We start from the raw sequence: 27,615 nt of genomic DNA on the forward strand, positions 1-27,615 counted from the left end.
CCTTTCCAAATACAGTTATTAGAAAGGAAGAAGGAAAGGAGGAGGGGAAGGAGGGAGGGACGAGGGCTGCTTCCTGACCTGAGCAGAAGCCCCGCTGCTGGCTCACCCACATCTCCCCGGTCCGGGTCTCCGCCTCAGGCTCTTCTGTGAGGCCGTGCAGTCATTGTCCTGCTGAGTTTCTTCTTAAAAGTTTTTCCCAGTTGACACCTTAAAATAAATGATAAATTTAATGATGAGATGGAATTTACTGTGAGTCACTGAAGCCTTGTGGCTGCCACTGATCAGTCTGCTAGGCTCCCCGCATGGCCCCAGGGAAGGGGGAGACTCGGGCATGTGCCCTATGTGTGTGTGATGTGTGTCTGCATGTTCATGTTTGTGTGTGGGGTGTATGTGGTGTGTGTGTTTATGTAGGGTGTGTATGTGGTGTGTGCTGTGTGTGTGTTTGCGTAGCACCCAGGAGCCTGAGTCTGCAGGGTGACCCTTGCAGAAGTGAAGGGCCAAGTCCCTGCTTCCTGTGGAGGAGCACAGGCCAAACACATGCCCCCACATGTGGAGACCCCAGGGACAGCGCCTTGGACCCCCATGGGTCAGGTGGCCTTTGGCCTGTGTTACTTGAGGATTGGGCACAGACAGACCCGAGGTGGCACCTGATGTTTGGATCCCAGCTTTGGTACCCAGGACACCTCCCTATGAGGGAGCTCCCATCATTTCCAGGCTCCTGGGAAGAAGGGGCCACCCCCAAGTGAAGGCCTGTGGGACAGTCATGAGGATCCTCAGAGAGGCTGAGCCAAAGATTCCAGCCCAGTTCATGTGGATCGGGGTAAAGGGGGTCTGCCTGGGTTGGGCTGGAGGGAAAGGAGGGCATAGGGCCGCCCCCTGCAGCTTCATCTGCTCTGCCCCATCAGTCCTGCCCCTCAGTGCATCACCCCCCCTTTCCTGGGCATCCTGGCCAGCCTCTAGTCCCAACCCCGTGGGCTCCAGCTCGCAGAGCGCCCGCCCAGCACCAGGCCGTGCCCCAGGAGGGAGGCGGCTCCTCACTCCCGCCCTGCAGTCGGGAGACCACTGGGAGAGGTGACCCTATTTACCCAGAGTCACAGAGCTGGCAGCTGGTGGAGGCTGCATTCCCAACATCAGGGTTTTAACTCTTCTATTTCCTCTGTGATCACAGAGTCTAGTATTTACCTGTCCATGTGTTTGTGAGTTTCAGTTTCCACATTTTTACACCTAAAATAATTATTAAATACAGTATAAACCCAACATGATTATAATTTTAAAAGGGGATATACAAATTATTGTATATAAAATAGATAAGCAACCAGGATTTACTGTGCATCATGGGGAATTAAACCCGATATCTTGTAATAATGTATAACGGAGTATAATCTGCAAAAACACCAATTCATTATGCTGTACACCTGAAACTAACACAATATTGTAAATAGCTATACTTCAATAAAAATAGAATACAAAGAATACATATCACCTTGTTAATTAAGATATTAGGAATGTTTCAAATGGGACAGCAGAAGCTAAAGTGCTTTAAAACAAAGGTGCTGTGGCAGTGGAGAGGTGGGGGCTGTATTCATTGCTCCTCTTAGTATTTTATTGTATTTACATGATTCTTTCATTGGAGGAAATGGGATTAGTGAAAAGCCACAGGTCTTTGGTCTGGTGACACAGAGGGTGGCTGGTGACTGGAGACTGAGGTAACCTCCAGCCCTAGGAAAGTGAGCACGTTGGGTGGAGATGTCTGAGGGGGGCCCTCCTGGAAGGGGAGGCTGGGTGGCAAATGGGATGGTTTCCATTTTTCTGTGTCCATCATTTCAGAACGTGGGGGCAATGAAGACAGTGCCCTGATCCATGGACAGCCACAGTGCCCCTAGGGAAAGTTATTCGACAGGTGCTAAAGATGGAACACTGTATTCAGGAGGAACTCTCCAAGGGGTGACATGGCTGGGGGAACCAGGCCCAAGTCCAACTTCGGCCTAGGCCAGTGGGGGTTACAGACCAGGAACAGGGTAGGGTCATGGATGAAGACTCACTGAGAGGAAACATCCATGGTCTGGGCTCTGGCTGTACCTTAAGGGGTTCCTGCTGCAGGCAGGCCAGATGGTCAGATTTCTTTGGGTGGTCATATCCCAGCCCTGGCTAAGCTGACTCAGCAGGGGACTTTCCTGGGTGACATGGGCCCAGCAGGATGATTCTGAAGGTCAGATGATGGAGGTCGAGTCTGGAGGAGCCACGGTTTGGTCAGGGAAGGGTCGTGTGCCTCGTGGAGGATTTGTTTGTCCAGGGGGAAGTGCTCTCAGACTCAGACCCTGGAAGCAGGTGCTTCACACACTGCATGTATCCAGAGATGTCCTGAGGCTGTGAGTTAGAGTCTGCACTGGTGGGGGCTTTGTAAGTGGATAAGAAATCAAACTAAGTTTAGAGGCCTGGAAATTCAAGGCTCAGAGAGGGCAAGTAACTCTTCCAAGGCTTCACAGTGAATGTGTATTGCTTTTTTATACTGAAGACAAGTCTCCCATCCTCATCTCCCCTGTGAGGCGTTCCCACTACTGCTGCCCCGAAAGTCCTAGCCCAACACACTCAAAGGACTCCCCACGGTCAGCAGGTCAAAGAGCAGAACTCTTTATGTTTGCCAAGGACCTTGTTAATTTGAACAATACAGAAAACTACAAAAACGGAAAACAAGTTTCCCATAAATAGGCATGTCACTATTAGTAATATTTGTGTTGTTCCTTATGTTTAACTGCCGGAACGTGAGCTTGTATATATTCGCCATCATTATGCGTACATTATGATATGCTCACTGAGGTCATTGTAGGGTTTTAACATGAAAAATAAGATAAATAAATTAGAAGAAATCAATCATTTAATTTAAATGTAAATTACATCACATTGTGAAATTGTTGCAAATTCCCTCTCTGTTGCAATGTGTAAATTGTTTATATTTTATAGAGTAGCAAATTTCTTAAAAATTCAAAACAGCAAATACTTTTTGAACACCTGCATACACACTAGGTATATGCTATGTATGATTTATACATAATAGAATGTCTATGTGTCAATATTCATGTATATAACTGCATAGACCTAAGTGTAGATTTCTCACACTGTTCCTTGGGCTTACTTCCTACATGTAACTAGTGTTGAAGTTTGGTGCAAATCCTATTCGGTTTGTTTTGTTGTTGTTGTTGTTGTTTTTAAGTAGAGCTGAAATTATAATCCTGGTCAATGTGCTCCAAATTCCGTGTTCTTTCTATGAAATGAGATAATGCACATAAAATAGAAGGAATGCCTGGTATGTAGCAAGACTCAGCATTAGCTGTCATCCTGTTTCATTTCTATCAATATTGTTAAATGGAATTAGCTGCTTAGTCAGTGAATACTTGGTGCACACGTTGTTCTCAGCACCACAGTAAGTACAGAAGGTATCTGAGAGGGTTTCAGTGACAAAGGCTATGCAATGTCATTTTCATTTTAATATATGCCTACAGTTAAGCATAGCATAGAGGCCATTGTAATATATCAGGTTATAAAGTAGATCCCAAAGGCCACATTGATCTTAAAGTTTACAGATTGCCTTCATTCTCCAAATATTACCATTGCCCCTCCCTTGATATTGATAAAGACAGGTTGTAGGAGTGTGGCAATTTCTGTGTGGGACTTTGCTGCAGTGTGTGTAACCAGCAGCACACAGATACACCTGGCTTTGTGGCCCACCTTTCCAGAAATATATGATTTCAAATCTGGCTGCTCTCCTGTTCAGATCAACCTCTATACCAGCCCACTTGGGATGAGGAACTGTCTCCTGAGGTGGCTCAGATAGCTCTGATTGCTAGAAAGTTCCATGTGGTGGCCTTTAAATTTAATTTGGCCCGAGTAAAATCTCACTAATTTGAGCCTTCAGACAGAGATGGCACACTTGATCTTTGTTTACACAGACCTGACGCCAGCAAATTTTCAGGATTCTCATCCAATAAAGGCCATTCAGGTTAATGTTACTAGCTTCCTCCACAGAGGGCTCAGTACACGGAAGTTTCTTTAATCATGTGCTTCTAGATGCAGAGATGGGCTCTTAGGTGTAAGGGATGTAATTCTGTGACACTGTGTTGTGAAAGGTGCACTTCTTATGAACTTTAATAAAAGCATGAGTTAATTTAATTAATAAAACTCATAAATGAGTGAATGACTAAGGTCACATTCCTAGAACTTCTGAAAACTGCTCAGAATTTCAGAATGCCTGAAGCTCTGGGACAGTCACCTGCCCCCACCCCTTGCATCAGGAACTGTGCTTTGTGTGGGTGGCCTTCCCTGCTGTGTTCTGGAAATAATGCAAAATGTTGTTTAAGTATTCTGGAATTTAGCTTTTTGATTTAGACAGCCTGGCCTTGTTCCAGATAAGATGGCCTGGATATGCAAGGGGTTACAGTTTAATTTACAAAGGAGATGTTCAAAGCACAGGAATGTGGACATGCAGACCTAAAAGATGCCAGTGATCTGGGCACAGGCCCCCTGTGCTGTGTTTGGGAGAATCAAGGGATCCACATTATTTGTTGAAGTGTTCTGAGTTGGTTTCCCATGTTTTGTTTGTAGTGACATTGAGGGGGCTGTGTTTGGATCCTGGCTTTGTTTTGTAACCTCAACTTTATGGTTTTTGACTCATCAATGTTTGTGCTTGCAGTGGGTTTATTTTGACAGTAGCTCTGTGCCCGGGGTACAGGCTCATCCTGTGTTGGCAGTACCTGCCCCAGCCATTGCCATGTGTACACTCAGGGTTTCCATTCCTGAACTCTCCCCAGCCCAAGCATATTTGACCTGCTTTGAAAAGGTGTGCATATATACATTTTTAACATTCTTCAGTATCCCGATTAAGAAGGAGGACTTTAATTTCTACTAGGTAGAATGTTCTTTTTTCTTCATAATTTTTTCTTTTGCAGTGGTCCTGCGTGCCTGCACAACGTGAGTGTGTCCTGCCACGCTGCTTCACGCAACCCCACGCCCCACTGTACCACCGGTAGAGTGCTCCTTAGTTCGTGCTCTGTGATTTTACATCTGTTTTTAATATTGATGTCAGGTTGATCCAGAGGTCCTGGTGATTGTCTGTGTTTATCTCATGACCTTATTGTTGCAGAAAGAATGGCCCCTGTCCCTGACAAGCCAAATAACACAGAGACAAGGTCTTAGAGTTTAGAAGAAAAGAGGAAGCTTTATTACTTTGCCAGGCAAAGCAGACCCACAGCAGGCTAGTGCCTTCAAAACTAAGAAGCCATCTTGGGGATGGAGCAGGGTGATTAGCCATAGCTTAAACAATGAAGCATTTATAACAACCAATAGGATCATTTTTTCATCAGAAGACAGAATGGCATCATAATGCCTTCAGGTGACCAATTCTATAGAAGCTAGTGGTTACATCTCTTTATCTTGTAAACACTTAAGATGTGTTCTTGGTTATTTGGGCTACTTTGTAAGGTTACAGTCCCGTGACTTTCTCCCTGGAGAAGGACTCGGAGACCAAGCATGATTATGACTTTAGATTACTGGAATAAAATAGAAACAGTAAGATCAATGGCTGTAGTTTTAACACTGGGCCTGGAACTGTGGGTAGCAACTGGTCGGTCATGTTCATTAACCATTCTAAGCGCAAGCATCAGAATAAGCAGTCTTTTTACCTAAGTGCGACCATTTGATTATTCCTCTTTCATCATGACTCATTGAGAATGGAAAGTGGGGACTTCTGGGCATCTTGCCACACTCTTGCTTTCCACCCGACATTTAAAATTTAGCTTATCCCACCCATCTCCTTGGCTCCTCCCAGGCCCTAACCCTAACCCTGCAGCCACTGAGTCTGTCCTTGGGGCCTTTGCAGGCCTCTCCCAAAGACAAACTCAGAGTCTCTACATTTTCAAGTTTTGCTGCTAATCACTTCTGAAAAAAAAAAAAAAAGAAAGTACATTTAATTTTTTTCCAGGGTAGTAAAGTTATAAAGCTCAAGAAAATATTTACAGAAGCCTAAATTTCAGAATTCTTTTTATAAAATGTATTTTTAAATTCCTCAGGTAATACATATTTTGTGTGAAAACATAAGCAATACTGAAATATATGGAGTAAAAGTTTCTCTGTAGACCTTAGTTTGCTGGTTGGAGGGTTTGCACATTAAAAATTTGATAGATAATAACAAATGGATGCTTTCCAAAGGTGTCATACCATTTAAAGCCCACCACCACCGGCAGCCTTTGAAGGCTTCCCAGCAGGTTTCCCAACACTGGGAAAGTCTTTGCAAGTGTTTACCAGTTTGATAGGTTGGAAAACAGCATTTCACGTTTGATTGTATTTCTCTGATTATAATAGAGTTGAGTATCTTTTACTATGTAATTGTTTGGCTCTTTTCTGAGACAGGAAATAAAAGTACTGGGAAGGTGTGAGGTGCTGTTACTGAGTCTAAACATGTTCTGCTCACTATATGACTGACCAATAAATGGGGAGACGAGGTGTTGGAGCAAGGAATAGCGACTTTATTTGGAAAGCCGGCCAATTGACAAGATAGCAGACTAATATCCTGGAAAACCATATTCCCCAGTCAGAATTCAGGCTCCTTTTATACTAGAAAGTGTGGGTTCTATCCAGCAGTAGTCCCAATGAGATGGAATGTATTACTCAGGACTCTGTGGAAAGTCAAGAGAGTGAGAAGGAATCAGGGACCAACTCAATTGAGCCTCTCAAATGCTCTCACTTTTATTGTGTAGCATGAAAGAAAAAATCGCCGACAACTGTGTGAAGGATGCAGGAACTTTGCTCTTGAGCCTTGGGCTCCTAAGAAGGACATGTTCAAAGCTCCCGTCCCCCTTCCCTCTGCCCCCAGATGAATGAACACAGTCCCTGAACCCACCTGGGCTGAGCCCAGGCCATGCACACAGCCAACCGCCTGCTGTCCATCCCCAGGCTTGGCCGCATCCTCCCCTTGACAGGTCCATGTACCCATCACCTCTGCCCTTGGGGTCTGGTTCACCATCCACACCATCAGCCTGGGACCACCCTGGCGCACAGCCAGGGACACCCTGAGCCTCTGGCTCAGAGGAGGTACAGGGCACAGGGGGAAGGGCCCCTGGGCAGGAATTTGACCTGCCTCCAACCTTGCCTGCCGAGCCCCAGAGCCTGGACACAGGGCTGTTTGTCCACACACTGCACCAGATCTCTGACTGGTGGCTGTCACCATGGTGACTGGAGAGTGGACCACCCCAGCACACATGGGGTGAAGGGTGAGGGGGTCAGCTTGGGGTAGGGGACAGACAGGATGGAAAGGGGCAGGCGCAGCCATTCAAGGAATGCTACAGCAATTAACATTAAGATGGTGAGTCAACCCCCAGTAGGCTTTGAGGCTCAGGATAATGAGGGATTAAACTTCAAGTAGATCTTGACCTTCATTATACTCTCAGTGTAATAAACTAACATGGTAAATAACACGCCCACAGGCACCATGGAAGTCCAAAGGCCAGCCACAAAAGGTCAAAGAGTGGGAAATGGCCAAATTCCCAGGAATCCCAGCCCCGTCCCCTGGCTACTTAGACCGGTCCTTCCACTTATCAGCATATGAAACCACCAAGCCCATAAAAAACAGCAACAGGGCATCTCACGACCGCCTCTCTCTCTCTCTTTGGAGACAGCCCACATTCTGTCTATGGAATGTGTCCCTACTTTTAATCTGAGCACCCAACCCCCACACCTCGTGACCTTTCTCTGGCCTTTCTCTTGCCTTTAAATGTATCTTTCTGAATAAACTACCTTCACTCAACTGTGGCTTTCTCTTGAATGCTTTTCTGCATGTAGCCAAGGACCCACACTTGGCGAGGCACATTCCAGGGGCTCAACTGAGACCAGGGACATTGCCCTCCTCACGCCCCACATCTGTTTTCCTGCATCAGGGGTGCATTCAGAGTGAGGGGACATCCTGCAGTGGGGGAAACATGCTGAGGGTTGGGCCCCTCAGAGTGGAAGTGACCTGACTGAGGGTTAAGTCTGCAATCCCGGGATGAGGGGACAACCTTGGAATGGGGGGCCTGGGGTGAGGTATGACGGGTCAGCTTGGGGTGCAGGGGCCTTAGATTAGGACATAGTGGGGCAGAATGTGGCGGCGGGGACCTCAGTATAAGAAGGTGTTTCATCTTGGGGGTCCTGTCAGGGACTGGCCTGGCCTGGGGTGGGGGGTCAGTGACAGGGGTTTTGAAAAGCAGGAGTGTGGTTGGGGGTGTGGCCTGGCCCAGGGCTGGTTTTGGTGGTTCTGCTTGGGCGCCAGGACCCGGTCTGTGGCGGGGTGGGGCTTTTGGAATGGGCCTCGCCCAGCCCAGCTTGCCACGCGCTGTGCTGCAGGAGCCGCTGCCCGAGCACCGGCGCTGCGGGCGGGCGGAGGGGGCGCGCGCAGGCCGCGCGGACGCCACTGCCCGCCCAGAGCTCGCGGAAGTTGTGCGGGAGCCGGGCTCTCCTGGACAAGCCCGCCCCCCGAGGAGGAACACGGCCTTGGATCTGGGCAGCCGCCTGCCGTCCCCTTCGCTGGCGCCTCTGGGTAGGTGAAGGGATGCTGGTGGGGGCACGCAGGTTGGGGAGCCGGCGGGGGAGGCGCACAGGTGGGAATGCAGAGGTGAGGCTGGGGCCGCGTGGCTCGTTAGGACCCCGAGGCCGGTCTGGGGCCACCGCCATGGTTCGTTGTGCCCCCCCAAATTAGTAGCCACTGAACCCCGCACCTTCACCGCCACTCATAAGCGGGTTTGGGAAAGCGGTCGCAGCCCCAAGAGGTGGGAGGGCGCCGGCCGTGCCCGGAGCACCTCCGACTGACCCTCAGGCCAGGGTCCCCTGGCGCAGGTGGTCCTGCCTGATGAGTGGTGGCTGCCCCCGACCCTTCAATGTGCAGGCGACCTGGGGCGGAATAATGAGCGAGGCCCAGGTCTTTGGGAGCTTGTCAGCCTGCCTGAGATCAAAAGCCTTTGACAAGTCTACTTTTAGTCTTTTGAGGAATCTCCATACTGTTTTCCACAATGGCTGCACCAAACCACTTTCCCACCGGCAGTGTAGGAGGGTTCCTTTTCTCCACAGCCACTCCAGCATTTGTCATTTGTGGACTTTTGCATGATGGCCATTCTGACTGGTGTGAGGTGAGAACTCATTGTAGTTTTGATTTGCATTTCTTTGATAATTAATGCTATTGAGCATTTTTTCATATGCCTATTGGGCATTTGCATGAATTCATTAGAGAATTGCTTGTTTAGTTCTACCCACTTTTGGATTGGATTGATTTTTTGTTATTCAGTTGTATGAGCTGTTTATATATTCTGGAAATTAAGCCCTTTTCAGTTTCATCTTTTGCAAATATTTTTTCTCATTTCATACGTTGTCTTTTTGTTTTGCTTATGGTTTCCTTTGCTGTGCAAAAGCTTATAAGTTCATTTGGGTCCCATTTGTTTATTTTTGCTTTTATTTCTATTGCTTGGGTAGACTGCCCTAGGAGAATATTTATGAGGTATATGTCAAATAACATTTTGTCTATGCTTTCTTCTAAGAGGTTTATAGTGTTTTGTCTTATATTTAAGTCTTTAAGTCATTTTGAATTTATTTTTGTGTATGATGTGAGGAAAAAGTCTAACTTCATTGATTTACATGCAGCTGTCCAGTTTTTGCTACATCATTTGCTGAAGAGACTGTCTTTTCTCCATTGTATGTTCTTGCCTCCTTTGTCAAAGATTAACTGACCAAAAATTTGTGAGTTTATTTCTGAGCTCCCTATTCTGTTCCATTGATCCATATGCCTGTTTTTGTACCAATACCTTGGATGACTGTAGCTCTGTAGTATTGTGTGAAATCTGGGAGGGTTATTCCTCCAGCTTCGTTCTTTTTCTCCAGTAATCCTTTGGTAATTCTGGGTCTTTTTGGATTCCATATAAATTTTAGGATTATTTGTTGTAGTTTTGTGAAAAAAAAAATCCTGGGTGATTTGAGAGGTTTTGCATTAAATCTGTTGATTGCTTTGGGTAGTATGGCCATTTTAACAATATTAATTCTTCCAGTCCAAGAACTTGGGATATCTTTCCATTTCTTTAAGTCCTCTCTAATTTCCTTAGTCAGTGTTTTGTAGTTCTCTACATATAAATCTTTTGCTTTCTTGGTCAGATTTATTCCTAATTATTTTATTTATTGGATGCAATTTTAAAAGGTATTATTAGTTTCATGTAAAGAAATGCCACTGTTTTCTGTATGTTGATGTACCCTGCTACCTTGCTGAATACTTTTATTAGCTCTAGTAGTTTTTGTGTGGCGTCTTTAGGGTTCTCTATATGTAGTATCATTTCATCTACATATAATGACAATTTTACCTCTTCTCTTCTAATTTGCATCCTATTTATTTCTTTTTGTTGTCTGATTGCTATGGCTAGGAATGCTAATACTATATTGAATAGAAGTGACGAGAGTGGGCATCCTTGTCGTGTTCCAGATTTTAGCAAAAAGGCTTTCAGCTCCTCGTGGCAGAGTATTATAATAATATGTGGGGGCACACTCAGGGGTTAATAGGTTGTAAGGCTGCGATGCAAAAAACTGCTGCTCTGTGTCTTGCTGAAAACAGTGAGACAAACCTTGCTTATCTTCGGTGTAGCTTGTTATCTATAGGGCTGCTTCTGCTTCTTGGGAAACCATCGCATCATTCCCTTGCTGAAAACAGCAGGGCATTCTTCTCTTCTCTAGTTAGATCTTGAACTTTATGGGGTCTTTGTGCCTGCCTGGTTTCCGTTATCAGTTGTACACTCCCTGAACCTTGTAAACTTCTCCCTGAAAATGTAGATTAAGACGAGTGTTTCTATTTTTCACAAAACTGCTGACCTGCATTCCTGCACACGCCCTGCCCCTTGCACATCCCTGTGCCGTGCTTTGTCTTAATCCTTTGTTTGACTATTCTCAATAAATACGAGAGCTGCAGAGGGGCCCTGGGAGTTGGAGTTGATCTCTGGCTCCCTCTTACTCTCTTGACTTGCTGAAGTGTTGAGTAATTCATTCTTCTGCGGTGGGCCTTTCCCGGACAAAGCCCACAAGCGGTGACCCCGACGTGACAGTCTTGAGCAGCAGAACCAACACGCTGAGGGAGGAGAAAGCATTTTGGGCTGAAAACTGCCTCCCGGTAAGGGACAGCAGCCCCCGCCTGGAGCAGCTGCCACCGTGGCCAGTATTCAGTGCGAGCTGTCTTTCTCTTTTCTCACTTCCTCTTTTAAGATGGACCAGCAAGTGACTAAAGAACAACTTCTTTACCTCAGGATATTACAGCAACTCTTAAAAGCGGCCCAGTGTTCTGTTCCTGAGGAACAACTAGTTAAACTACTGCAAGTCGTATGGGATTTCTGTCCTTGTTTCCTGCCCAGGGAACAATCGATTTAAAATTATGGGAGCAAGTAGGGAAAAACTTAAAAAGAAAATATGAACAAGGAGAAAGTGTGCCCGCATTTGTTCTTGTCACCTGGAGCTCAGTACGAGCCGCATTGTGCCTTGAGGGAACAAGACGATGCCCCCTGCCGCGTCTGCCCCCTCGGCCTGCCTTTTACAGACGGTGAGCCTGCCTTTCCGCCGCCGCCTGAGAACTCTCAGAAGTGTGTGGGCCCAGAAAAGCCCTCTGTCCTACAGCAGTGTCTTAGAGAAGGCTTAGCCCTTGGAGAACCACATGCTGTCCCTGCCACCCCTGTGCAAGGGTCACCCCCCAGACACGATGCTCTTCTTTTTCAAGTTTTCAAAGAACTGCAGCACAGTATCGAAGGGAACGGGCTACAGTGCCCTGTACTAAGGGCATCACTGGGTTAATAGGGTGTGAACGAAATTACTGCAATGTGAGTGAAAATACTGCAACCATATCAGTAAACAAAGAATGCTGAAACCAGGTTATCAGTGGCTGCCGCCAACCCCCAATGGGGACGGGCCTGCAGCCCAGCCTCTGCAGCCACTCACAATGGTACCTTCTGAGTGGACTCAGAATAACAAAGGATGGGACACTGGCCCTGGATAGCTAGGTGCTTGTCAAAGGAATGAATTCAGTGAGCCCAAATGTTTGCTTCCTCCCATACATAGAAAAGCACTAAATTCTTTAACTTGAGATGCCTGGCTTTCTTTAGATAACAAGTAATCTTTTATTGTTCCTACTACCTGGTCTTTCTTGTAAAGCTCCTATATATCCTAGCTCCTCCCCAACCTCTTCGGAGCAGTCCCTCAGAGCGATCTGACAGGCTGTCATCCCGGCTCGAGTCCTCCCGCCAAATAAAACATAACTCTTAACTTTTAGGCTGTGCATTTATTTCAGTCGACAGTTTTGGTGACCACAAAGGGACCCAGAGCAGACTTCTCCTTCCCCTGAGCTCTACAAGGAGCTGGAGCCTTGGTAAAAGCAGTGGCCCTTTGTGCCCACCCGTCTCCTCGGGGAGTCTAGATGAATTTGGGTGAGTCTCTCCTGGTTCTCAGATCTCCCATATTGGTTCATGATCCTGAGTTTTATTTGGTGGTGTATCCAGGTTCCTGGCCCTCCAGTTGAAAGATACTGGGGGGAAATACCTACCCAGTGGAGATGTCCCGGGTGGGGTCCGGTTGAAAGATACTGGGGTCTGGACTGAGTGGTTAGGTAAGAGGCTGGTCTAATGCTTTCCTCAATTTGGCTACCTCCGTTGAATTTGTCAGGATAAAAGTAAAATCTTATGAGGAAACTTTCAACTCCAAAAATGGGACCCTCCTCCTTGCTGGCAACAGCTTTCTCAGGTGACTGAGAAACTTGCAGGAGTGGTAGAGGCAAAGACCTCATGCCGTGCAGTTGCCCTGCGGGAAAACCTACTAGCGATTTTATTCTGACAATCAGACCTTAGAAAGGGAAATAAAACTTTCAAAACAAAAGAAAAAGAAATGACAGATTGTCAGCCTCCAACTAATACCCCAGCCAGGTTTATGTACGTACAAAACTTACAACTTTAATTGAGAATTAAAAAAAAAATCTCACTCTGAAAATAACTAGCCAGGCCTGATAAAAACATTTTTTTTTTTTAAATTCTGACCTTATAAAAATAAAAGCCCCTTTAGAGGGAACTTGGATTTCTCTTACTGTGTCCTTGAAATGTAAATGTTTCATCTTTCTCTGGGTGTTTTATGTGTATGTATGTATATATATGTGTTTCCTTTTTTTTTTTAAGGAAAACTTGGACTCTGCCATGCAAAGTTACAAGTATTATGTAAACATGGCGGCCAAGCAAATAAATTGGGATTCTTAACAATCCTTTGATTGTACCAATTCTCAGGCATTTTGCCAACTTAACCTTTGTTGCATCAACCTGGACCACAAAGGCCTTTACTTTTTGGGGAGTAAAATTTTGAATTTTATTTAGGCAACACCCCCTCTTATGTCGAAAAGCCTCTTCATCTTATTGGTTTAAAATCACTATATATATATATATAATATATATATTAATATATATATAATATATATTAATATATATATTAATTGATGGCCATATGACGGATCCTTTAATTTAGAAAAACTTCTAACTTGGTGAAAGTTAAGAGAGTTCTCATTATAAACATCTGTTTTATTGGTACCTATTAAAATCAATCAAGTTTAAAGATGGGAAAATATATCTAATGGTTAACCTAAGAATTTAGTTAAAAAAAAAAAACAGTTTATAAAGCTACATTTGTGTTTTCCCTTTCCCTTCAATGGGTTTTAGGGATGCTAATAAAAACATTAGAATAATTCATGTTAATTAGGTTGAGTAACTGAAAAAAGGAATGCAAAAATGTCAAAAAATTTTTTCTTAACAAGAAAAAAAAAATAAGGGACTTATCCCAAATGAATAAATGTTTTTAAATGGTTATTTTGAATGGGATAAATAAAATGGACATTTTTGGATTTAGATACAAGGTTTTGATATTATGCTATGTAAAGTTAATTAAAGGCCAAGGGGATGACCTACTGGTCCCCAACATTAAAGTGCAAACAAGTCCGCTTTATTTACCCCAGTGTAAAATATATATACTTATAGGGGTGGAAAAAATTATATATAGACTGAGATATTAGATTAATGATTGGGGCAACACACCAATTAATCAAATTAAAAATTCATAAGGGCCTAAGTCCTTTGGCTCAAACTTGGGGTTCCCAGAGACTTTTATATAAAATTAGATAAAGTGGACAAGAAATTAAAGAAAAAGGCTTCTGGCACTCCTTCTAAAATTAAAATTATTGATTAAGCCTAATGAATATTAAAATTCAAGTTATAAGAGTTAATAAAATTAAGATAAAATTTGTAAAATTGGTATATTTAAATGGGCTTTATATAAACCTCTTTTGCTTAATTATGTTGTGGAATAGATATGTTTCAATGGAAAAATGCTTCGCCTCTTGGTATTATAAGGCTTGGCACATATCTGTCCCTCAGAAAATATTAATTAAACAAACTAAAGGAAACCAATAGTTAACCTGAGCCATCCAATATAAAGTAAAACTAAAAACTGATATTCAGGGGATAATATAAATAAATAAATAAATAAATAAATAAATAAATAAATAAATAAATAAATAAATAAATAAATAAATAAATAAATAAATAAATGAATGAATGAATGAATGAATGAATGAATGAATGAATAAATGAATAAGTGAATGAATGAATGATTAACCCCGGGGTTTAACTTATAACTCAAGGAAAAGAGATATTACTAAGTGCCTTAAGCATTTGCTTTAACATGGAACAATTTGTTTGGAGCAAATTAAGGAGATACAATTGGACCTAGGTGACAGACCAGTTCTTTGGGGAACTGGAAGCAACTGTCTTTGTCTTGCAGATCAGAAATGTAAATATAGCAGACAATGACCTGAGACTGAGCCTAATTAGCTCAATGAGGTAAAATTTAAGGTGAAAGAAATTTTTGGCATTTTAGAACCCAGAACTCTGATGGGTCCTTCAGACTGTCAAGGACAAATAGGAATCTTTAAAGTCTTTTTCATAAATAGTAAGCCTTACTGATTTGAACAAATTCAGCTTATTCCAACTGTTATTTATAAGCAATAAATTTATAAATACCCAACTCATAACTAAGTTTTAAAGTGAAGCTATGAGATATCTAGATTTGTCTGTTCATAAGTCTGTGTACACACTATAGATATGAGATATCTCTACTGCTAAAAAATTTCCAAAATTAAATTTATAAAAGAGCTCTGTTTAATTCCAGCAGTGTAACATAATGTGCTTAAAAATTAAATGTTTCTAAAATAAAAACTGAACAAACTGACTTTCAGGTTTACATGAACTGGAAAATATTCAATATTAAGTTAAAACCTGGTATTAAGTTCAGTTTAAGTTTGTTCTACTTAGTATAGATGTCTTTAGAGTCATCAATATTAAGTATAATATCTTTACTGTACCTAGGTTTAATGAAACTCAAATACGATCTTGTTATATCTGTTGCAGATTTGTCAAAAAAAATAAAAAATAAATGTAATTTGGTGTGATAAAATTCTAAGTAAATTAAATGCAAATGAGATAAGCACTTTCGGGTAAATACTTTTAAATATATTTTTAGACATGTATGCTTAAGATAATCTCTATAAATATTTGCTATCTTAAAATTCTAGAGTTGTGCTAAATTAAGTTAAATAATGGGAGTTTATTAAATGTTATGCCATTTTGATATAAAATAAGATTGAAACATTAATTACTTTACACTCACTTCCTCTTACAGAGAAAATAAATGTGTTTAGATATATTAATAAATTGTTGGTGCAGAATTCTTTTGACCTCCAGCTAAATCTGGGATGCTTCATAGGGCCCCAAAACATCCCAAAGAGAGATTTTCATACTGACATAATTTTATCTGACCAAGTGTTTTGAAATTTAACAAGCTTCCCAAATATCAAATTTTAATCAGAATTCTTTTGATTTCCAACTAAATCTGGAATGATTCAGAGGGCCCCTGAAACATCCCAAAGAGAGATTTTAAACTAGTAAGTTTCATATGGTATGTTAAATAACATGGGAAATATTGCCCAATTAATAATAAATCTTCCTAGGTTATACTGTATGAGCAAACATGATTAATATAGATAATCTAGAAGTTATATGGAATCCCTAAAAATCTGGTATGTCTGAAATGTTATTAGTCATAGTTCTGGTCATTGTGACCCGATCTCTTTATTGATTGCAGAGTAACTAGGTGTTTAACCATGCTATTAAGTATTTTGTTATTTATAGATAGTTATGGTTTTATTCTGATGTTTTTGCAAAATGCTTTCTCTTCAAGGAGATTTACTGGTTTCTAATAAATTAATTTCAAACTATAGCACTGATCTAAACTGGGTAAGAAATTTTAAAGATCTGATGAAAACTCTGATTTCATAAAAATGTTAACAACAAAAAAAAAGGATTAGTTACATGGGACTAAGTAAACTGTTGAGTACGGTTATAATTTTTGGTTTTGTCTAAAATATTACTGGCTTTTAATCTGTGTTCCCCAGATATAAACAAACCCTTGTCCTTAAGCTAATTATGACTCAGCAATTCGGTAAATTATACCTATGTAAGCAGACTTGGACCAGTTATCTTTACTCTATCTGATCCCTCCAGAGACTAGAAACTCTTAGGTCCCCAGTGGCTCTATCAGATAAATCAGGAAAATCACCTCCTAATAGGTATAGGAATCTCAAGGCATTTTGAGGACCTTAAAGAGAAGAGAATTCACCTAAATCTGTAAGGCAAAAATATATGACAAGACCTTGATGTGGCTTTCCTGGCCTTAGAAAACCTTATTAAAATTCTAGCCTGAAAGTCCTTATTAAAATTTCCAACACAGCCAAATTAAAAGAGCTTACATGATTAAATAATCAGACAACTTATAAACAAATTAATCTTGATTTGGCTATATTTTATAAAATGAGGGAACTTTAGAGGGAAAAAGATTATATTTTAGTGGGTATTAAACTCTAGTTTGCTGATTGAGGTCTATATTTACTAATACTCACTTCCCAGACCATTCCTTGCTGTTATGTTACATTGCTGCAGAGTTTAATTGAATTATTAAAAGAACACTCTAGGTTTGTGAGGCTCAGTAATTTATCCTTGGATGAAGATCCAATGCCTCATGACCTGCAAACAGGGGATTATACACACTGGAACAGACATGATTTAAAGAACTATCTTCAGCCTGAATGGAAGGACCCTTTATCAGGTACTCTTAACTAACACAGCAAAAGCTAAAGGAAATTGACTTTTGGATTAATTTCCAGTCCAAAAGAGCCCTTGCACTGGAGTGGCCTATAGAGTAGTGCTAACCTTAAGTCAATGCTCAAATGGAGAAGCTAGCAGACCAGAAAGAGAAGAAGATGTCATCTGAGGTAGACAGCTGACCCAAGACACTGGACCAGGCCTATATACCAATTATTTTGATAATTGCTCTTACCTTTGATTATGAACTAATCCAATTGTTAGGTTTATGGTCAATTACCTATATCTAGTGCTTCTGTGTTATCTTGGTTGGTTTCCCTACTCCAAGGCTCTAACTAGATAGTCCTTAGAAAATTTAATCTAGGAAAAATAAAAGAAGAAATTATAGTTCTATGTAGGCCACTATTGACATTACAAAGTTGGAGCCCTCTCCTGGCTACTTAATAATACCTGATCTGAGCCTGGCCATACATATGAATTGTCTTATAATATCACTGAAGCTCAATCAAGGCAACAAACAAAATTTCAGCCAAAGAATATAACTTTCCTCAATTATGGAAAAGACTTGTATGGTTAATATCAGGATATGGACATGTAAGCTTAAAGGTTCTCTTATGTTTGGAAAAAATTTTAAAAATTGAACTATAGTATGGATAAGCAACCTAATAACACTAGGAAATTTGTCTAGGAGTCTTATGAACAATGCCTGTATAACATCTTCCCTAAAGATATGTATTGGTACAGAACAGATTAAGTCAGTTGACCTGGAGATACACTGAGCTGCACCTAATGAAAGTTCTTGTTTTAAATTCTTACTTATGACCTTACTAATATTGCTAACTATATTATTTGTATTTTGCCTGTTTTACAATATTGTTGTTTCTTGCATTACCAAATGTGTCAAAAGTGTGACTGAGCCTCTGATAAAACAATAAGGCAGCTTGAAACAGTAGACCAGATATATGTTTCTGCATGAGACCAATGATTGTAATGGTGCGACCCTAGATATAGGAAAAAGCAACAAGAGGGAATATTCTCCTGGACCATAACAGACTAGTAAGACAGGTGGTCCGGATAATTTTTGCTACTGTTAATAAGGCCTAGTCATGTAATAGCACATTGAGTGGCCTATCAACATAATCCTTGCATGGCATAGGAATAAGCAGTCCAAGCTCCGTGGGATGAAATGGTTGTGCCAAGCCATGGTCAAATGTATGATCATGCGGGCACTTGCCATCAGCCTCTACAAGGATTGGGTCACTTTGGCACTTGCCTTCTAACTCTGCTTGGATTAAATCATGAACCACTGCAGCTGCTGACCTCCAACACACCCTGAAAGGTGTTCAGGGTGGAGGTCAGGAATGGGGCGCTCTGTGCTCTGGGAAAACTGGCTGAACAGACCTTCAAATAGCTAGATTTTTTTCAGGAAAAGATCTTATGAGCCCAAATTCTTGTATCTCGTCATATCCAGAAAAGCGCTAAAATCAATGGTGACATCTGCTTTGTCCACTAAGAAGAGAAATGCATTTGAAAATCAAAATGAAATAACTATAGTTCAGACATTCAACATAAAACTAGGTAAACATTGTAGATGTGATTTCAGACATGTTTCTGTATTGCTGAGAACTTGAGTTTTCTGAGCGATGTTAAAATTGGGATGCCACAGCCATTCTCAAAGCAGTGTCTGCTGGCAAATTGTAGCTACAACCTAATGGGCTTAACTTCTCCTCTTGTAATTATTGAGTTCCTAGATCCATACTGCCTGTTATGCTTTCACACCAGATGAGTCCAGGAGCATCACAACTGCCCTAGAGGACGTGAAGCAACAAATACATAATGTAGGGGATTCAGATGCATATGTGGGAGAAGTTACATCTCAAGTTAACACCTGATTTTCTGGCCTCTTTTCATGGACTTCAAGGTCTCAAATGCATTCTTTCGGGAATTTTACAGTTTCTGTTTTCACTTCTGTTAATGAAAGTTTATATATACACATATATATAGTACATATATATTTAGACTAACAGTTTTCTGATGTCTAATGTGCAGGAAACAAACAGCTAAGGCTCTTTCTGAATCCCCAGCCATATGGCAAGATCAGGCTGGCTTGTTCCATTTCAAGGACCCCCCCAAAAAACACCCCCATTCAGCAGGAAGCAGCCAGATGAACACGATGTCCATCTCCCTATTTCCATAGAAATGGAATGAGAAACTTACAGTGGGGATTTTGAAGTACAATTAATAAAATGGCCACACTTAGGCTAACAGATTGCTTCTTCTCATACACACACTTAAAACGGTCAACTGACCTGATTAACTGGTTGCTACTCACGGTTCCAGGCCTATTGTTAAAACTGAAGCTATTGATTTTACACTTTCTACTTTATTTCGGTAATCAAAAGCTATAATAACACTTGGTCTCCAGGGAGAAGGTCACAGGACTTAACCTTATAAAATAGCCTGAGTTACCAAGAAGATCACAACTTGGGTGCTTCTAATGAAGAGATGGATAGAGTGACAAACACTGGCGGAAAATGAGCTTTTGTATATTTGCCATCATTATGTTTACATTTTGATATAGTCACTGAGGTCATTGTAGTGTTTTAACATGAAAAATGAGGTAAATAAATTAGAAGAAATCAATCATTTGATTTAAATGTAAATTAAATCACATTGTGAAATTGTTGCAAATTCCTTCTCTGTTGCAATGTGTAAATTGTTTATATTTTATAGAGTAGCAAATTTCTTAAAATTTCAAAAGAACAAATACTTTTTGAACACCTACATACACACTAGATATAAGATATGTATGACTTATACATAATAGGACATCTATGTGTGTTAACATTCATATATATAACTGCATAAATCAAAGGGGAGTTTTCTCACCCTGTTCCTCAGGCTTATACCCTGCAGGTAACCAGAATTGATGTATGGTACAAATCCTTTTGTTTTTTTTTTTTTTTTTTTTAAACAGAACTAAAATTGTAATCCAGGTTAATGTGCTCCAAATTCTGTTATATCAGGTTATAAAACAGATTTTGAAGGTCACATTGATCTTAAAGTTTACAGATTGCCTCTGTTCTCCACATGTTACCAAAGTACTTCCTTCGATTTCTATAAAGACAGATTGCAGGAATGTGTCAGTTCTGCGTGAGTCTTTGCTGTAGCGGGTGTAACCAGCATCACACAGATACTCCTGGTGTCATGGCCCATGTCTCCAGAATAACATGATATCAAGCCCAGATGCCCTCCCTGTTCAGATCAGCCTCTGTGCCAGTCCCCCATGAAGAAGAACTGTCTCCTGAGGCAGCTCAGACAGCTCTGATTGCTAGAAAGTTCCATGTGGTGCCCTTTAAATTTAACTTGTCCAGAGTAAAGCTCACTAATTTGAGCCTTCAGAAAGGGACAGCTCACTTGATCTTTGTTAACAAAGGACTTACACCAGCAAATTGTCAGGACTCTCAGCCAATAAAGGCCATTCAGGCTAATGTTACTAGCTTCCTCCAAAGAGGGCTCAATACACGGAAGTTTCTTTAACCATGTGCTTCTAGATGCAGAGATGGGCTCTTAGGTGTAAAGGTTGTAATTCTGTGACACTGTGTTGTGAAAGGTGCACCTCTTATGGACTTCAACAACAGCATGAGTTAATTGTATAAAACTCATAAATGAGTGAATGACTAAGATCACATTCCTAGAACTCCTGAAAATTGCTGGGAAGTCCCGAATGCCTGAAGCTCTGGGACAGTCATCTGCCCCCACCCATTGCCTCAGGCACTGTGCTTTGGGTGGGTGGCCTTCCCTGCTGTGTTCTAGAAATAATGCAAAATGTTGTTTAAATATTCTGGAATTTAGCTTTTATCCAGATAAGATGGCCTGGATATACAAGGAGTTACAGTTTAACTTATAGGAGATGTTCAAAGCACAGGAATGTGGATATGCAGACCTAAAGGAAGCCAGTGGTCTGGGCACAGGCCCCCTGTGCTGTGTTTGGGAGAATCAAGGGATCCATATTATTTGTTGAAGTGTTCTGAGTTGGTTTCCCACGTTTTGTTTGTAGTGACATTGAGGGGGCTGTGTTTGGACCCTGGCTTTATTTTGTAACCTCAACTTCATGGTTTTTGACTCATCAATGTTTGTGCTTGCAGTGGGTTTATTTTGACAGTACCTCTGGTCCCTGGGGTACAGGCTCATCCTGTGTTAGCAGTACCTGCCCCAGCCATTGCCATATGGACACGCAGGGTTTCCATTCCTGAAGCCTCCACAGCCCCGAAGGCCGAGCTTATTTGACCTGCTTTGAAAAGGTGTGCATATATACATTTTTAACATTCTTCAATATCCCCATGAAGAAGGACTTTAATTTCTACTGGGTAGAGTTTTTATTTTCTTTCACGGCGGCCCTGTGCGCCTGTGAAACGTGTACTGTTTCATGCCACGCCCCTTCATGCAACCCCCACGCCCCACCGTACCTCTGGTAGAGTGTTCTTTAGTAGGTGTTCTGTGGTTTTACATCAGTTTTTAATATTGGTGCATGGTGGATCCAGAGGTCCTGGTGATTGCCTGTATGTTTATCTCATGAGCCTCATTGTTGCTGAAAGATTAGCTCCCATCCCTGTTGAGCCAAATAACACAGAGACAGGTTCTTGGAGCTTACAAGAAAGGAGGCAGCTTTATTACTCATCCAGGCAAAGGAAACTCACAGCAGGCTAATCCCTTCAAAACTGTGTGCCCACCTTGGCGATGGGGCAGGGTAATTATATAGCCATAGCTTAAACAACAAAGCATTCATAACTACCGACAGAATCATGTTCTCATCAGAAGACTCAGAATGGCGTCATGATGCCTCCAGGCCACCAATTCTATAGAGGATAGTGTTTAGATCACTTTATCTCTTTAGCATGCAAGGTGTGGCCTTCTTGGTAATTCAGGCTATTTTGTAAGATTACAGTCCTTTGACTTTCTCCCTGGAGAAGGACTCAGTGACCAAGCATGATTATGACTTTCTATTACTGGAATAAAATAGAAACAGTAAGATCAATGGCTGTAGTTTTAACACTGGGCCTGGAACTGTGGGTAGCAACTGGTCGGTCATGTTCATTAACCATTCTAAGGGCAAGCATCAGAATAAGCAGTCTGTTAACCTAAGTGCGACCATTTTATTATTCCTCCTTCATCATGATTCATTGAGAATGGAAGGTAGGGACTTCCGGGCTTCTTGACACAGTCTTGTTTTCAAGGTGACATCTAAAATTAGGCTTATCCCACCCATCTCCTTGGCCCCTCCCAGGCCCTAACCCTAACCCTGCAACCGCTGAGTCTGTCCTTGGGGCTCTTGCAGAGCTCTCCCAAAGACAAATTCAGAGTCTCTACATTTTCAAGTTTTGCTGCTAATTACTTCTGGAAAAAAACAGAAAGTACATTTCATTTTTTTTTTTGTTCTTGTTTTCCAGAGTAGTAAATTTACAAAGCATAAGAAAATGTTTACAGAAGCCTAAAGTTCAGGATTCTTTTTATAAAATGTATTTTAAAATTCCTAAGGTAATACATATTTTGTGTGAAAACATAAGCAATACTGAAATATATGGAGTAAAAAGTTTCTCTGAAGACCTTAATCTGCTGGCTGGAGTGTTTGCACATTAAATTTTGATAGATACTAACAATGGATGCTTTCCAAGGTGTACCCTTTACACACCACCACCACCAGCAGCTTTTGAAGTCTTCCCAGCAGTGTTCCCAACACTGGGAACATCTTTGCAAATGTTTACCAGTTTGATAGGTGCGAAAATAGCATTTCACTTCATTTGCATTTCTCTGAGTATAATAGAGTTGAGTATATTTTACTGTTTTTTTGTTTGGCTTTACTCTGAGACAGGACACAAAAGTCATCTTATACTGGGAAGGTGTGAGGTGCTGTTACAGAATCCAACCTCGTTCTGCTCACCACACGACAGACCAATAAATCAGTAGATGAGGTGTTGGAGCAAGGAATAGCTACTTTATTTGGGAAGCCGGCAGACTGAGAAGATGACAGACTAATGTCCTGGAGAACTTCTTCCCCAATCAGAATTCAGGCTCCTTTTATACTTGAAAGAGGAAGGGGTGTGATTGGTTGTTACAAACTTCTTGGTGTAGGAATTATTTGTTCTTGGAATCCTTTGTTCTTGCAGCTCTCCACATGATTCATGTCATTGTGCCCCTGTAAATCCTGCAACAAAACAAACATGATTTTCTATTCTGCAACTTATCTTTATATGAGTTCAAAAGTGTTAATATCCTTAAAGGTCAGAGTCTTGGGAATAGGCTGTCTTGTATATTTCAGGCTAAAGGCAACATTCTTTTACAAAAGGTTCTGAGCTAGCAAGACTAAGCCTAGAAAACAGGGCACAGGGTTAAAGCCAAAGGAACAGATCTAGCATGGAGTCAGTTTTGTTCTTTTCTATTACAGTGCCTTTGGTGAGAGATAAGAGGATGTTTCTGGGCAGGTCCTCCTCTGCCCCTGGCAGGGATTCAGCAAGAACCCTGCCAGATTCACCATGACTGTGGATGGAACTGCTCTCCAGCAGAGAAAGTAACAATTATTCATGATTAAAATTACTTGTCAAAATATCTTCAATTGCCTGTTAACTATACTGTGTAGGGTGCGGGGAACTTCTCACTTGCCCATCAATGATCAGACTCCCCAGATACAAGCGACCAGCGTTGCAGAGCGTTCCAAGATGGCCTCGCCAAAACCGCTTCGCACTTTGCTCTTGAGCCTTGGGCTCCGAAAAAGTACACTTTCAAAGCTCTGGTTCCTCTTCCCTTTTCTGCCGCACGAATGAACACAGCTCTGAACCCACCTGGGCTGAGCCCAGCTCGTGCAGACAACCACCTGCTGTCCATTCCCAGGCTTGGCTGCATCCTCCCCCTAGCATGTTCATGTGCCCAGCGCCTCTGCCTTAGGGATCTGGATCACCATCTGCGCCATCACCCACCCAAGGACTGCTGGTGGGTGGTGCACAGCCCAGGACCACCCTGGCATGCAGCCTAGGACCTCCCTGAGCCTCTGGCTTAGAGAAGGCACAGGGCATGGGGGCAGGGTGCCTGGGTGGGAATTGGAACCACCTCCATTCTCACCCACTAAACCCCAAAGCCTCAGACACAGGGCTGTTTGCCCACACACTATGCCAGAGCTCTGACTGCTGTCTGTCGCCATGATGACTGGAGCCTGGAATGCCCCACCCCATTGGGTGAAGAATGAGGGTGTCATCTCGGGTTAGGGGTGCACTCAGAGTGAGGGGAATCATACAGTGTGGGGACAGGCTGAGTGGTGAGGGGCCGCTCAGAGTGGAAATGACCCAGCTGAGGGTTGAGGCTTCAATTTTGGGGTGAAGGAGCCATCTTGGAATGGGGGACCCGGGATGAGGTATGAAGGGTCAGTTTGGGGTTCAGGATCCATAGATTAGGATCTGGTGGGGCAGAAAGTGTGGTTGGGGATCTCAGTGTGAGGAGAAGCTTCACCTTGGGGGTCTGGTTGGTGACCTAGCTTGGCTGGGAGTAGTTGTCAATGATGAGGGGCGGTGAGCAGGAGAAGTGGGGCTGGGGGTGTGGCCTGGCCCTGGGCCGGTGGTTGTTCTGGATGGATGCCGGGACCCTGTCAGTGGTGGGAGAGGCAGCATTGGGAATGGGGCCCTGCCTGGCCTCACACACCACATCCTGTACTGCAGGAGCTGCAGCCCGAGCGTCCAAGCTGCGGGCGGGTGGAGGAGGGGTGCGCAGAGACACGCGGACGCCGGAGCCCGCCCAGAGCGCCTGGGGGCTGGGCTGGAACCGGGTGCTCCAGGGCCAGGCCCCAGAGGAGGGGGATGGCCTGGGGTCTGGGCCGCTACCTGCTGTCGCCTCCGCTGCTGCCGCTGCCTGGCAGGTAAGGGGGCGCTGGTGGGGGCGCGCAGGTCGGGGTGCGGTGGTGAGGCCGGGGCCGCCACCCTGGTGCGTGGTGCGTAGTAACCCCCCACATTATTAGTCACTGAACCCCGCATCTTCACCGCCGCTCGTACGCGGGTTTGGGAAAGCGGGTGCAGCCCCGGGAGGTGGGAGGGCGCTGGCCGGGCCCGGAGCACCTCCGACTGGGCCTCAGGCCAGAGCCGCCCTGTGCAGGTGGCCCTGCCTGGCGTGTGGTGGCGCCCCAGACCCTCCAGAACGCAGGCGACCTGGGGAGGAATAATGGGCGAGGCCCAGGTCTTTGGGAGCTTGTCAGCCTGCCCTGAGACCTAAAGCCTTTGACAAGTCTAGTTTTAGTCTTTTGAGGAATCTCCATACTGTTTTCCACAATGGCTGCAGCAAACTGCGTTCCCACCAGCAGTGTACGAGGGTTCCTTTTCTCCACAGACTCTCCAGCATTTATCATTTCTGGACTTTTGAATGATGGCCATTCTGACTGGTGTGAGATGATACCTCATTGTAGTTTTGATTAGCATTTCTCTGATAATTAGCGATATTGAGCATTTTTTAAATGTGTTTATTGTCCATTTGTATGTCTTCATTAAAGAATTGCTTGTTTAGTTCTTCTGCCATTTTTGGATTGGCTAGTTTTTGTTTGTTTTTGTTTTGTTTTTTTAAATTCAGTTGTGTGAGATGTTTATATATTCTGCAAATTAAGCTCTTTTCAGTCTCATCTTTTGCGAACATTTTCTCCCATTCCACAAATTGTCTTTGATTTGCTTATAGTTTCCTTTGCTGTGCAAAATCTTATAAATTTAATTAGGTCCCATTTGTTTATTTTTGCTTTTATTTCTATTCCTTTAGTAGACTGCCCTAGGAGAACATTGCTGAGGTATATGTTAGATAATGTATTGACTACATTTTCTTCTAAGTGGTCTATAGTGTCTTATCATGTGTTTAACTATTTAAGCCATTTGAATTTATTTTTATGTAAAGTGTGAGGGAGCATTCTAACTTCATTGATTTACATACAGCTGTCCAATTTTCCCTACACCATTTGCTGAAGAGACCATCTTTATTCCATAGTATGTTCTTACCTACTTTTTAAAGATTAATTGACCAAAAGCTTGTGGGTTTATTTCTGGGCTCGATATACTGTTCCATTGATCCATATGTCTGTTTTTGTACCAGTACCCTGCTGTTTTGATTACTGTAGCTCTGTAGTACTGTCTGAAGTCTGGGAAGGTTATTCCTCCAGGTTTGTTCTTTTTCTTCAGCAATTCTTTGGTAATTCTGGGTCTTTTGCAATTCCCTATAGATTTTAGGATTATTTGTTCTAATTTTGTGAAAAATGTCCTGGGCAATTTCACAGGGATCACGTTAAATCTGTAGATTGCTTTCGGTAGTATGATCATTTTAACAATATTAATTCTTCCAATCCAAGAGTATGGGCTATCTTTCCATTTTAAGTCATCTTTAATCAACGTTTTGTTGTTCTCCATGTATAAGTGTTTCACCTGCTTGGTGAGATTTATTCCTAAGTATTTTGTTGTTTTGGATATTATTTTAAAAGAGACTGTTTCTTTACTTTCTTTTCCTACTGTTTTATTGCTAATGTAAATAAATGCAGCCGATTTGTGTATCTTAATCTGTATCCTGCTACCTTGCCAAATGTTTTTAATTTTGGTTCATTTCTGTCTTTTTCTTCTTCTTTCAGAATATTCCCTTATGGTTAGATGATTTCCGTTATTGTTATATTTGTGTTTCTCTCACCTGTTTTTGCATATCTAATGTATGTTTTTAATTTATGGTTTTCATAAGTTTCATATACGTTGCTCTGTTACAATATCTGATTGTTTTCAAGTGATTGTCATTTAAGGTCACTTAATGTTTTAGTCCCTCTCCCCCTTTTTTGTTTTGTTTTTGATTTTTTTTTTACATCTTCCTATACCTCTTATGTGTTTATTGTAATTATAGTTGTTTTTATAATTTTTGTTTTTTAATCTTTGTAGTAGCTTATTTAAGTTGTTGATTCACAGCCATTGCTCCATTTTTGCCTTTAAACTGGGATTTCCTACTTCCCAGAAGTTCTTTTTTTCCTTTTTAATTTTCTTGGGAGGTGGGTAGTTTTATTTACTTATTTTAATGGGATTGAACCCATTACCTCATGTATTCTAAGCACACTGTCTACAGCTGAGCTCTACGTTCCCCCCAACAAGTTCTTATTTTTGTTACAGATTTTTCCTTTTCACATAAAGAGACCTTTTATTACTCCTTGTAAGGTTAATTTAGCATTGACGAATTCTCAGTTTTTGCTCATTTGAGAAGCTCTTTAACTCTCTTTCAATTGTGATTAATAACTTTTCTGACTAGAGTAGCCTAGGTTGTAGATTTTTCTCTTTGAGTACTTACTAATTTTGCTAAATGTTTACATTAGCATGTAATCATGGCTTTCCCTTCTGGCCTGCAATGA

General features: G+C 42.2%; 1 long non-coding RNA gene across 1 annotated transcript; it reads left to right on the forward strand.

Annotated features, from left to right (window-relative positions):
- The first annotated feature begins 8,483 nt into the window (after nt 1-8,483).
- LOC135320552 (uncharacterized) lies at nt 8,484-23,828 on the forward strand. Its single transcript, XR_010379731.1, has 3 exons — nt 8,484-8,563; nt 12,326-12,461; nt 23,668-23,828. It is a non-coding gene; the product is annotated as an uncharacterized LOC135320552 (long non-coding RNA).
- Nucleotides 23,829-27,615: the final 3,787 nt, after the last annotated feature.

The sequence above is a fragment of the Camelus dromedarius genome, unplaced genomic scaffold (genome assembly GCF_036321535.1).
Source record: "Camelus dromedarius isolate mCamDro1 unplaced genomic scaffold, mCamDro1.pat HAP1_SCAFFOLD_179, whole genome shotgun sequence".
NCBI classification, from domain to species: domain Eukaryota; kingdom Metazoa; phylum Chordata; class Mammalia; order Artiodactyla; family Camelidae; genus Camelus; species Camelus dromedarius.